General features: G+C 54.3%; 1 protein-coding gene across 13 annotated transcripts in view; it reads left to right on the forward strand.

The window, feature by feature from the left end:
• Positions 1 to 10,638: 10,638 nt before the first annotated feature.
• LOC105464059 (netrin G2) overlaps positions 10,639 to 12,271 on the forward strand; it is an 84,487-nt gene continuing 82,854 nt past the window's right edge. For 3 of the 13 annotated variants that reach the window (XM_024787431.2, XM_024787435.2, XM_024787438.2), the window contains exons 1-2: positions 10,979 to 11,485; positions 12,083 to 12,218. The gene's annotated coding sequence lies outside the window, so the exon portion shown is untranslated. Of the gene's footprint in view, positions 10,659 to 10,978; positions 11,486 to 11,843; positions 12,006 to 12,082; positions 12,219 to 12,271 lie in introns of those variants that run through there. The other 10 variants (XM_024787432.2, XM_024787436.2, XM_071078492.1 and 7 more) reach the window with 6 other exon arrangements.

Here is a 12,271-nt window from a genome sequence, read left to right on the forward strand (position 1 = left end):
GGAAGGAGGGTGGAAGGAGAGGGCAGCCTGGAGTCAGGAATATCTGCGGCGCCCAGTCTCAGCGTCTTGTGATGCTGAAACTCAAGAGCCCCCTGACTCAGCAGGATATTAATAACCCTGGCTGGTCCTGGGAGGGCACTTCTGCCAGGGAGGAGAACAGCACGGCTGTGCACCCTCCCTGCCACCGTGGCAGCTCACACTCCACTGTGCTCACCTTGTCTGGCTCCACACACAGGGAGCTCCCTGGAAGCTCTTTGGAGCAGATGCTGGTCTGTATCTCCAGACCCTAACACAGAGCGTGGTGCACTGAAGGCACTCAATAAATAACTGTGAAGGCAATGAATGAATGGATGGATGGACGGATATATAAATGAACCTTCAAATTTCCCAGAAACATCCCTCCAAGTTCCTCTCTCTACTTTATCATCTAGTTGCACATAACATGTGCTCAATGAACACGGGTTGGCCGGGCACAGTGGCCCACACCTGTAATTCCAGCACTTTGGGAGGCTGAGGTGGGAGGATTGTTTGAGCCCAGGAGTTCGAGACCAGCCTGGACAATATAGTAAGACCCTTGTCTCTACAAAAAATTTAAAAAATTAGCCAGGCATGGGGGCACACACTTGTAGTCACAGCTACATGGAAGGCTGAGGTGGGAGAATTGCCTGAACCTGGGAGGTAGAGGCATGTCCTCACCACTGCAGCAGTCCTCGTGGATAGCAGCAAACCCACATGCAGATGCCTCATGCCAAGAGGTTCTTTCTGGAAACTGCCTGGTCATACCCGGTTAAGAGGTTCCAGCCTCACTCTGGCCTGGGCAACAGAGTGAGATCCTGTCTCAAATAGTAGCAGTAGTAGTAATAATAATAATAAATACACACATATTCATGTTTAACATTGCCCTCAACTGAATGCATTTTTCAAGCATTGTGTGTGTCTGATGTGGCCCTGGGCTGACTATAGGGTGGGCAGAGACTCATCCTCATCCTCTAGAACAGGGAGAACATGGAGTCCAATGCGCCTCTCCCCCATCCCAGACAGACATGACAAATCCATCGCCAGGCAGCCATGACTAGTCAATCACGGCACTCTGTCCTGATAACCTGGGGTCCAGCTCAACACAGTCCCCTCGTCAACAATAATACTTGGAATTATCCCCCTCTATGCCTGCTGCACTTCTCCATCTGAGTCTAAGAGACCACAGACAAGGGCAGCCGGAGAAGAGCCCCCTCTTCCATAGGCAGAAACTACTCTCCTCTCTGGTTATAAAATGCAGAGTCGTGGGTGGGCTTAGCTGGGGGAAGGTTTCTGGGGACAGTAAAGCATAGGCTCTATAGGACCAGAAGTTGCCTTCCTGCTCTGCTGTGGGGAGACCCCAAGGTGGCCCAACCCCAGTGACCTGGGCTCTGAGGGGGATGCTTGGGGGTCGGGTCTTCCTGAAAACACCCTAGGAAATCCCAATGGACAGCAGAGAACCACATCACCCCAAACTCTGGGGTGCAGGCATGTGCACATGTGTGTTTGAGGTCAGCAGTGATTATCAGGATACTGAACAACCAGCAGGCCATGGGTGCTGCTCAAGGGGACAGGCAGGTGCCAGGTGAGTGCAGGAGTGAGACCTAGAGGTCCTGCTGCTGTGCCAGGCACTAGTCCAGGTAGCTGCTGGGTTTGGGGTAGGTCCAGCTATCTAGAGGTTTCCAGGGAAAGGTGCTGAATGGCCTGGGAAGTGGCATGGGGAGACCCTCCAGGGGCCCAGAATCGTGGCTCTTTGCCAACAGTAAATGCATGAAGTATTTCAATGTTTCAACAAATGGCAGTGGTGGCCCTCGTGCATTTCAGCCGGATAGCAGCAGCCCCACGGGCGGATGCCTCATGCCAAGAGGTTCTTTCTGGAAACTGCCTGGTCATACCTGGTTAAGAGGTTCCAGCGTCACCCTTGGGCTCCCAAGGCCCTGCAGACACAGAGCAGTTGCTAGGTACATGTTTGGCCATTTAGCTAAAAAGGAGAGTTTTTCCCAGTGTACTGTAAGGCATTTCTGGAGCTCACATTGGCAAAAATTAAAAATCAAAGCGCAGACCGGAAGCTCAGGCCTGTCTACCGGGTCTGCCGCCTCCGTGTTCCCCAGTGGCCGCGCCGCTGGCTGCCCAGGGCATCACCTGAGCCGTGTGCGTGGCATGTTAATGTCAGGCTTCTAACAATCCTGTTCTTAACGTGTGTCTCTCCTCTCCTTAGGGAGTTGTCATTCTGTTGATCGTTCAAGGAAACATTTGTACTGGGTGAGCTGAGACTCCTGTGTCAGGAGAGGACCTAGGAGGTTAGCAGCTTATCTGAAAATGTTAGCACTGGAAGGACCCTCAGGGCCACCAGCTCAAACTCCTCCCCTGACGGATGAAGATCCTGAAGCCCAGAAATGGAGTCAGGGACTCAGCTACAGTCCCAAAGCTTTCAGGGGACAGAATTGGGGCAAGAAATTCTGAGAAGTGTGGGAGGGGAAGGGTCAAGGCACTGGCCGTGGGGTCACAGGCGTGTGTTTGGATGCTGGTGTAGGACTTGGATAAAGTTGTTTCACCTTTCAGAGCCTCAGTTTCCCTATCTGTAAGGTGGGGACAAGGAAGAGGCCCCTCCTTCCAGGTCTGGCACATGTTCTGTTTTGTGGGGTGCGAGTCGGGGTTTGGAAGAGAGAGGCGGTGCTTTTGGCTTCACGGTGGATGGGTGATGTAAGCTGACCTCAGAGAATGAGTTCATTTGAATAGCAGTTCAGGGATATGTCCCTCTATTTGACAGGAAAGTATATTTTCTTTGCCTTCCAATGTCACCCCACTTCACTGTCTTATGAATTCAAAGCCAAAGGTGGCCTTTCCCCCTTTGAGGCGGGATGAGCACTCCCTGTTTCTAGAGGCCCAAAGGCTATTCTAGGTAAGGAGAGGTCCTTCTGCTCAGGCTGGGGACACTTTCCAGGATCAAGGGTTCACCTGCTCCTGGCAGGGTGATCACCTGCAGGGCTCCTACACCCTTCTGAGCACTCTGCAGTCATGATTACATTGTTATCTTCTCACGACTACCCTGAGAAGTGGTGCTGTTGTGCCCATTGTACAGATGGAAAAATTGAGGTGAGAAGGCGTGTCCAAGGATATAAGTGGCAGCACAGGGACTCTCAACCTCGGCTGTCAGGTTCTGAGGCCAGGCTCATAAATGTCAGGCTTACCGCGAATGTAGCCAAAGACTATCAGATAGGCCACTGGAGGACCATCCTGGGACCATCTCAGCGTCCCCAGGTGACCACGCCACACATGCTTGGCTCAGGGCCCCATAGGCCTCAAGGTGATCTCCAAAAGCAGTAAAAGGAGCTGGGGTCATCAGAGCTACAGAGAGGGGTCCTGGAGGACCCTCTGGGCAGGGCCGGGAGTGGGCCAGATAACCACAGAACTGCATCGTGCAGCCAAGTTGGACTCCAGAACCAGCAGGACCAAGAAGAGAGGAAGTCGGGCCCAGAACTTTTCTTTTCCTGTATTCAAAAGAAAATCTCCTGGGAGTCCTTTTGAATGTGAAAAGCCATGTCCCTCCAACTCCCAGGTGACGCAAAAAGCAAAGCATGTGGCTAAGTGGCCCTGGCCACTTCTCCCTCCCAGCCTGCATGTCTGTGTTTACTCCACCAGTAAAAAAAAAAATGAACCCAGTGAAAAAGGAGTGAAGGGTAGGGATGGAAGGCAGAAGAGCCTGTGAGGAATCCCCAGGGGGGACAACTCACCAGGACCCCCAGAAAGAGGAGGAGTCCCACCCACAGAAATGGGGGCAGCTTGGGTTAAGTGTGGACATCCTAGAGGTCATGGGCAGCGGCCAGCCAAGTCCACGGAGCGAGAGACCAGTAGCAGCTGGAGCTGTCTCCATCCATTAGGTCGAGCGTCATGAAACGAGAAATCCATGCCAGTTCCCAAGATCAAGAGTTGACTATGTGAGCAATGGTACCTGCTACCTTCTAGGGAGCCCTGATCCCAAGGCCTTCCTTTGAATAGAAAAGATTGACCAAGAGTATGGTAGGAGGAGGAAGAGAGACGGACTCTGTCTCACCGTGTCTTACAGCCTGGACTGCCGGAAAGCACGGACGTGGGGATGTTTGGGGAAATATCACTGTTTCCTTTTGGCAGGATTCAGAGCAAGGGTCAGGGTCAAGGTCATAGGACTCAGAATTCAATGCTTTGATGGACCAAGAGTTTGTATGCCAATGGTGACAACTTAATGAGGAAATGGTTGCCCACAACACAGCGTGTGTGAATGTGCACGTGAGATCAGGACAGAAGCAGCCAGGGAATACCTTTCTGTAGATCAGTTTGTCTCGTCGTGGGTCGTCGTTCAGATTTTTCAGCTGCCTTTCGTTACAAAGATTGCTGCGCCCGGCTTGCCTACAGCTGTCGTTCATCTGTGCAGGACTTTGCATGGTTGCAAGTGGGTGCTTTTGGGGTGGGGCCTACATGGGCCTCTTTCTGAATGAAGACAATGATGAGGGGAGCGGGGGTGGGGGTGCGGTGCTCTGAAGGCCGCTGCCATGAGCTCCCCAGGGCAGTGGGAGGCAGAGGGCTGAGGCGCAGAGCAGGTGGTTCTATAACTGGGTCAATTACTTAGTGACCAGCACATATCTGAGAGGAAGGCCACATCTGCTTTGCTGTCCTGGAGGCCCAGATCACCTGCCCAGTAAGGAAGAAAGATGTTTTCCTCTAGGTGAGGAGTCACTGGTGGGAGGGGGAAGCAGCTTCCTCCCGCTGGTAATGCGTTTTCCCTTCTGATTGCAGCCTTTCCTCAGCTCCTGCTCTCCTTGCTGATGCAAACCTCTTCCCAATCACCTCCACACACCCCTGCTGCCCCGAACGGGAGCCTGTGAGAAGCTTGCACACCTGGCGAGAGGATCAGGTGGACCCAGGAGAAAGATTCCGTGGCTCAGCCAGCTGCGGCTCCTTCCACAACTTCTCCAGCTTCCCACATTGGGAGTTGGGAGAAACTGTCCCAAAAGCAGGAGGGGAATGGGCGGGGTGAGGATGGAAATTCAGATTCAGATCCAAGAGCCGATTCTGAATTGCTTATGTGTGAAAAGAGACACTGTGGCTGGGAGGAGAGCTGCGGCTGGTGTTCCCATTTATTTCCCAGGCTTGATGGCCAGGTGACACTGGATAGTCTAACCCCATTGCTCTTCTGACACGGAGTGGTGTTCCCCTGGACTCCCCATCACCGTGGAACAGAGAGCCTTGGCCAGAGGAGAGATTTGGCCAATGATGACTAATCAGAACCGACATTTCTTGAGCACCTACTTACTACCTGTAGCAATTCCTACACATTTTCTAGTGAATCCGTCCAACAATCCCAGGAGGTAGGTGCCATGACTATCCCCACTTGACAGATGAGGTAACTGAGGCCCAGAGAGGTGGGAGTGGAGGTCTGGGTTCCCACCAAGCCTGGGGATTGCTCTTGGCACTCCTAGTTTGAGCTTTCCTTGTCTCCTATCCTGAGAGGTAGGACTTGCCTCCACCATCGACTTTGTGTTGTCTAGTGTTTTTGGCAACACCGCCAGGCCAGCACGCTCACACTCTGCCTGCATGCATGTGTATGTGCATATGCATCCTTATACGCACTCACACTTCTTCAGACTGCACCGCCTCCCTGATTTGGCCCGTGTCTGGCACATAGTAGGTGCTTAGACAACCTAGGTGAGGTGCACAGGCAGCCTGGTCGATGTGATATGAATAATCCCACTAGACTTGCTGCACCCCAGAGGCAGGACCCAGTGGATCTCTCACCATGGGCATCCCCAGGGCTGGGGGATGCTGGCACACAGTAGGTACTCAGTGGGTAGCCCACAATTGCCCAGAAGATGCCCAGAAGTCCTGAGCTCGAAGCTGGCAGGACTGGGCAGTTACCCACTCTCACTGAGAAAGGGGTGCCAAGGCTCCTTTGCATCCTGTCTCCTGAGCCTGAGGAGTCCTCAGAGACTCCGGAATTCATGGCAGTGAGCAGCAGTGGGTCCTGCCTCTGGGGCTTCCAGATGACAGACCGGCTGCCTGCGATCCCTGGCTCTCTGCTGCTCCGTGGAGGGTGGAGGGGGCGGGCTTCCTTCTCACAGCAGAGACCCCTCCCCGGGGAGCTGAGCAGCTTTGCCTGGAGGAGCCTGGACTCTTCTGGGCTGAGCTTTGCTGCTTTCCTCTCCCTGTCATGCTGCTGGAACTCGGGAAAGAGACATTTCCATGGGAACTCACGGATTGGAGGGATCCCAGCCAGGCTCCCGGTGGAAGAAACTTTGCAGAGAAAGGCACGGTGGCTCAGTAGTATTTCCACCCAGTCCACAGGGGCTGTTCTCACTGCCCAGGGCTCACATGCCACGAGCCCTGGAGAAGGCACCAAGTCACTCCCAGCTCCCAGTCCCTGTATCTCTTTTTTTTTTTTTTTTTTTTGGCTCTGTCACCCAGGCTAGAGTGCAGTAGTGCAATTTGATCTCAGCTCACTGCAACCTCCACCTCCCAGGTTCAAGTGATTTTCATGCCTCAGCCTCCCAAGTAGCTGGGACTACAGGCACGCACCACCACGCCTGGCTAATTTTTGTATTTTTAGTAGAGATAGGGTTTCACCATGTTAGCCAGGCTGGTCTCAAGCTCCTGACATCAAGCGATCCGCCCACATCAGGCTCCCAAAGTGCTGGGATTACAGGTGTGAGCCACCGCGCCCAGCTAGTCCCTGTATCTTTTGCTGGCAAGTGGAGACTGCAATGCTGGTTCCCTCCCAGGTCTGTTGGGAAGAAACAATCTTGGAATGATAAGCTTGGGACCGAGACCATGTATCAGTGAGCCCAACCATGAGGCCTGGATTCAAATAGGAGCCCTGCCCTCCCAGGATAACCCAGGACACATCCTTCAACCTCGGGATTCTCGTCTGAAGAATGGCCAGGATAAGAGTCTCTTTCACAGAGTGGTGGTTAAAGCAGAAATTGGAGATCGTCAGTAAACTGCTGTGCTTCGTGCCTGAGTGTGTAATACCAGAGCCACCTTGTGTTAAGCGCTTTCTAGGAGTCAAATTGATTTCAAGCATTAGTTCACTAAATCGTTAGACCAAGCCGAGGTATTGGAGAACATTCTAACCTCCATTTTCCAGATGAAACAACTGAGGCTTGGCAAGGTGAGTCACAGAGCCAGGAATGGGACCCCAGGGCTGCTTGACCCTGAAGCCCCAGATTTCAACTGTGACTGTATTAGGTGCTCATTTAAGATCTGGAAGGACCAACAAGGTTCAGCCACCATCCCATTTCACAGCTGAGAAAACTGAGACCCAGAGCAGGGAAGAGACCAGTTGAGTCACAGAACTGCTGGTGCTGGAACCAGGCCTAAGGTTCCACAATTGCTGCTCACATTTATCGAGCACTTACTGTGTGCTAGGTTCGAAATTGCTTTCTGTCTATCGTTGTATTTGATCTTGACCATAACTCTAGGAAGATGGAGACTATTATAATCCCATTTTGCATTTGGGTAAAGTGAGGCAGAGAAGGAAGTAGCTTACTCAAGGTCGCACAGCTAATTAGCGGGAGAGGCACAACTCATACCCAGAGAGTCAGGCTCTAGGGCCCTCATCCAAGCCCTCTATAGCACTGCCTCCCAGCCAGGGCAGGCTGGCCTTGCCCGGCAGCCTGGGGCCTAGGCCGACTTGCCTGCCAAGGGGGTGGGATCTGCATGACTCCTGTGGTACGGCTGCCACCGGGCAAGGCAGGATACTACTGAGCTGCAGTACTCAGGGAGACGGGCACGGAGCTGGGACTGGCAAGCTCCATGTGCTCGAAGGCCATTAGCCCCCTGCCTCTCCGAAGAGAAGTTTATCCAACAAAATGCAGGCAAGCAAAGAACACGTTCCGCTTTATGTGTCTCTTGTTGTAGGCAGTGCACATCTTGGGAGATGTGTGGATGAAAGGCGCCATATAAAATGCAATCAATTATGAATCACCATTACTGAATTAATCACATGTATGATTAATACAGTAATAATAATTAATGGGAGTATGGTCTAGAGATTAGAGCTGAGGACTGACAGGGAGGGGTCAGATTGCTTCTAGCAGCCTCTGCCACTGCCTGGAGGTGTCAACTTGGGGAAGGCTGCAGGTTCCCCCTTCCCCTACCTTGGCAGTAGAAGGGGCCCCAGGACGTCTTGAATACCCCTAGATGGTCCCGGGCACAGGATCTTACCACTTCCTTAACAGCTGCATCTCAACTGCTCAAGGTCAAGGGGACAAAGAGTTTCTCAAAGAATCAAAATCTTGGCCTGGCATAAGTGAACAGAGTGAGCGAGGAGAGGGGTGAGAACTTGGTAGGGGTGTCCTTTGAGCTTGCACTTGACTTAAATCAGCAATGTGAGCTCATTTTTTCTGTCTGTCTGTCTGCATCAGGACGTGTCTTCTCTTGGAAGTCCCCAGAGGGCCTGGACCTCATCTGTTACCTCTCATTACAAAGCTAGTAGATTATTTTTGCTTGTGACTTTATAATTTCCTGTTACTCATCTATACCATGCATATTTCCTCATTGTAAAGGAGTCAAGCAACCCAGAGAGGATATCTATAATAAAGCCCATTGGTCCCCCCTCATCTCCCCTGTTCATACTTTGGTGTATATCTTCATTGTCCACATATATAATGGATGTGTCCGTATATATAGTGGACTTGTATACAATCATATGGATATAATCATATATATGTATGGTTATATACAAATCCTTTTAAAAAATATAGATGGAATAAAATTAAATGCATTGTTCTGCAGATGCTTTTTGATAGCAAATTCCGCATACACAATTCAAATTAAAACTGTGCATTGGAGCCAAAATCCCACCAGTGAAGAGGATGATTAGGCTGCTGGTGAGAGGGGAGCCAGCGGTTATTTTCGGGGAGATTCATTAACACTTTCCTGCCCCTGGTTCTCAGCTTCTTTTCATGGCTGGAAAAAAGGTCATTTTTCAGAAGCTACCTTAATGAAGTTTAAAAATGAACGTCCCTCAACCACCTGGTCCCCGCATGGCCGAAATCCTATTTGTTCCCTATCTTGGAAAATAAGTGCTTTATGGTTCACTTGAAAGGAACATCGTCTCCTGGAGGCTGCTGTGGAGTGCAGTCAACTCAGGATCATAGCACAGGGACCACCCTCCTGGGCAAATCCCCTCATCGTCAGATGGGGAAACTGAAGCCAAGAGCAGGGAAGGGATCTCCCCCAGCCACACACAGTGTGGTAAGTGCTGAGCCAAGAAAAGCCCATTATCCCAACTCTCGGTGCAGTGCTCTTTCCATTATCCTGGGGTCTGGAAATGAGACCAGAAGACAGCTTCTGGCATAGGTCCCCGAAAAAACCCTGTTGGCATCAGCTTGTTGCAGAGGCAGGGAGTATTGGGGGGGTGGGGGCTGGCGGGGAGGCACGTTAAAAATTGTTTCTAGTGGCACATATCTTTGCATACGGGTCACTGAAACCCTCCTGGCAGTGCTAGGGAGGAGGCACCCCTGGTCCCTCTGCTGTGATTAGATGAACTACAAATAAGAAGCGGCCCCTCCATCTCTTTGGCTGTTCCCGACAGCATCCAGTCCACAGTGATGATGGAGGAGCAGGGCGGTTCCCAGGGATTGATGACCCTGCCCCCGGGGTGACAGCAGGCTGAGGGCTGACCCTGGTCATCACTCACCCTGTGCAGGAGCCCCACACCCTGCCCTTCACTGCTGCCTGCAGGCTGGGTGCTTAAAAATCACGCCACTAAGATCTGTTCTCTTCTCCCAAGGAGCTTCCTCCTGCATAGAACAGGTAACTAGGGGCTGGCCCATGTCTGCCTTCCTGAGCTGCTTGGTGGGATAGGCCCATCTCCGGTGGTAGGCATCTGAGAGCGTGTGCAGGTAGAGGCACACAATGGCCCTGTTTTGACCCCTCTTTGAAGAAAGAAGGATTTACCATTCATATCTCACATATGGGGAAACTGAGCCCCAAAGCAATCTGGGCCGTGTTCCAAGTTAATCAGCCAGCCAGGCCAGTGACAGAGCATCACTCAGGAACCCAAGAGCCCTGCCTCCCTGGCCAGAGTCCTTAGCTATGTGACCTTGGGCAAGTTACTTAACATCTCTAACTTGAGGCTTTGCTACTAGCAGTGAAGTCACTGGGCTTTGGCGAAGATTCAGTGAATAATGCACACAAGCTGGTTTGCATGGAGTCTGGCATAAAACAGGTGTTCAATAAATATATTATTATTATTACTATTATTACTACAGCAGATGACAATCTTTAATTCTGCATCCTCTGCCTGTTATGTCACAATATTCTAAATATTATTCAGCAGTATAACTCCCTCTCCAGTTTTCAGGGCAGCTGAGAGCAGGGAAGGGTTAAGGTGGAGGTGAAGGTTGGCAGCAGGGCCGGGCACTGAGGTGCCATGTCTTGCTCCATTCCCAACACCCTCTATGACCTTGGGCTGGTCTCTCTCTCTCTCTCTCTCTCTGCCTCTCTCTCTGTCTGTCCTCAGGCCCTTTGTTCTTGATGCATCCAAATGATAGTGCTGGCTGCTCAAGGCTGCAGTGAGCCCACCCCAGGAGGCCAGGAGTGCCCGAAAACCACATGTGCTTCTGGAAGATGTGAAAACTCTCTCAGAAGCCCTGGGAGGCAGCCTGGTAGGAAACCACCCGGGGGTCGGAGAGTACAGGGCTGCCCGATGTGATGTTGCCAACTGGGTGGCCTCTGCCCTGGGTTGCTGCTACGGGAGCCCTCCCACACCTGCCTCCCATGCTTGCAGGGGAGGGAGGCAGAGAACCCCTTAGCCAGGCCCCTCCTGCCCCCCTACTCTGCACTCTCTGCAGAGCTGGCTTGGCTTCGTCAAAAGCAGGGCCCATCAGGGTGGAGGCGGCGATGTGTCAGCTGGTATTCAGGCTCTGGTTGTGCGCTCAGATCGCTCCCCCTCCCCATCTCCCCAAATCCACCCACCCACCCCGGTACCCACTGCTTGGGGCCTTCTGGGTGGCAGCACTTCACAGGGAGAGACCGAGGAGCAGCCCTGAGCCCCTGGCTGTGGGGGGTGGGGGAACTGACTCACTTGGCCCCCCTCCCTCGTGCCGATGGGGCAGCCCCCACACCCATGGGTGCTGGCACCCCAGCAGGCCCCCGGGTTTTGGAAAAGGAAGCTGCAGCCCGGCTGCGCCTGACCGGAGCCGGCTGAGGATGCGCTCTGGGCGCAGGGACCCGCTGGCCCCCGGGCCGGGAGGCGATGTTTAGGCAGCGACCCCCCAGAGGCTGCCAGGGTCACCCTGGCCGCGGGCCCGCGGGGACTCCCCTGCTCGCCGCGCCCCTCCCCGGGCCGTGGCGCGTCCCCCGAGCCGCGCAGTATTTCCTTCCTGCACCTTTAAGAAGACCGTTGCTCCGTGGTGGGATGGTGTGTTAAAGCCACACAGAGGAAGTTACGCAGCCCGGATCAGACCGAGAGATAAAAGCCCCGATGGTGATCGTGAGTGATGGCAAGAGGATTTAGCCTCGGCATTAACTTGGAGCGGAGTGCAGGGGGGCAGTGAAGCGCCCGCCATCTGGCCCGCGCCGCGCCGGGGGGATGCCCCGGCTCCCCGACGAGCCGCCGCGAAGCCCACCCGGGCCGGGGGCCGCCCGGCGCCGGAGCGCGGGTCCTCCCCGGGCCGCCCAGGGGGGCCAAAAAGTTTGCACTTGTTAGCGGCGACCTCCCGCTCCTCCCGGGCGGGCGATGCGGGCAGCGCGGGCGGCCCCCTCCCCCGGCCCGCGTCTCCGGGACGGCTGCGGGCGGCCCCCCCGGCGGCCGGAGGGCTCCCCGGCCCCGATCTGACGGCGGCGGCGGCGGCGGCCACAGCGGCGGGAGCGGCGCGGGGAAGGAGCAGCGGCTTGCAGCCCTCGGCCCGCGCCCCCACCCAGCGCCAGCCCGAGGGGGGAGGCGCAGCGCCGGAGGGTGGCGGTCCTCGGCCCTCCCGGGTCTCCGCGCCGGGAAGCCGCTCCGAGCCGGGGTAAGGCGGGCGGGGAGAGCCCGGGAGGCGGGCGGGGGAGAGGCTGCAGCTTGGCCAGGCTGGTTTCATTTTTAAAGGGCTTCGGTGACCATGCAGGCTTGCCCGGGCCCGGGAGCCACTTACAGCGGCCCGGCAAAGGCTCGGATGCAAAAGTTGTTTGGTGGCGGCTGCTACGAGCTGAGGACTGGAGTCGCCCCAGAGGGGTGTGTGAGGGTGCGTTCTTAGCAGCATCTTAAAGGGGTAGCTTGTCTTTCTGGCCGGCTTCC

This window comes from Macaca nemestrina, chromosome 14 (assembly GCF_043159975.1).
Source record: "Macaca nemestrina isolate mMacNem1 chromosome 14, mMacNem.hap1, whole genome shotgun sequence".
Lineage (NCBI taxonomy): Eukaryota > Metazoa > Chordata > Mammalia > Primates > Cercopithecidae > Macaca > Macaca nemestrina.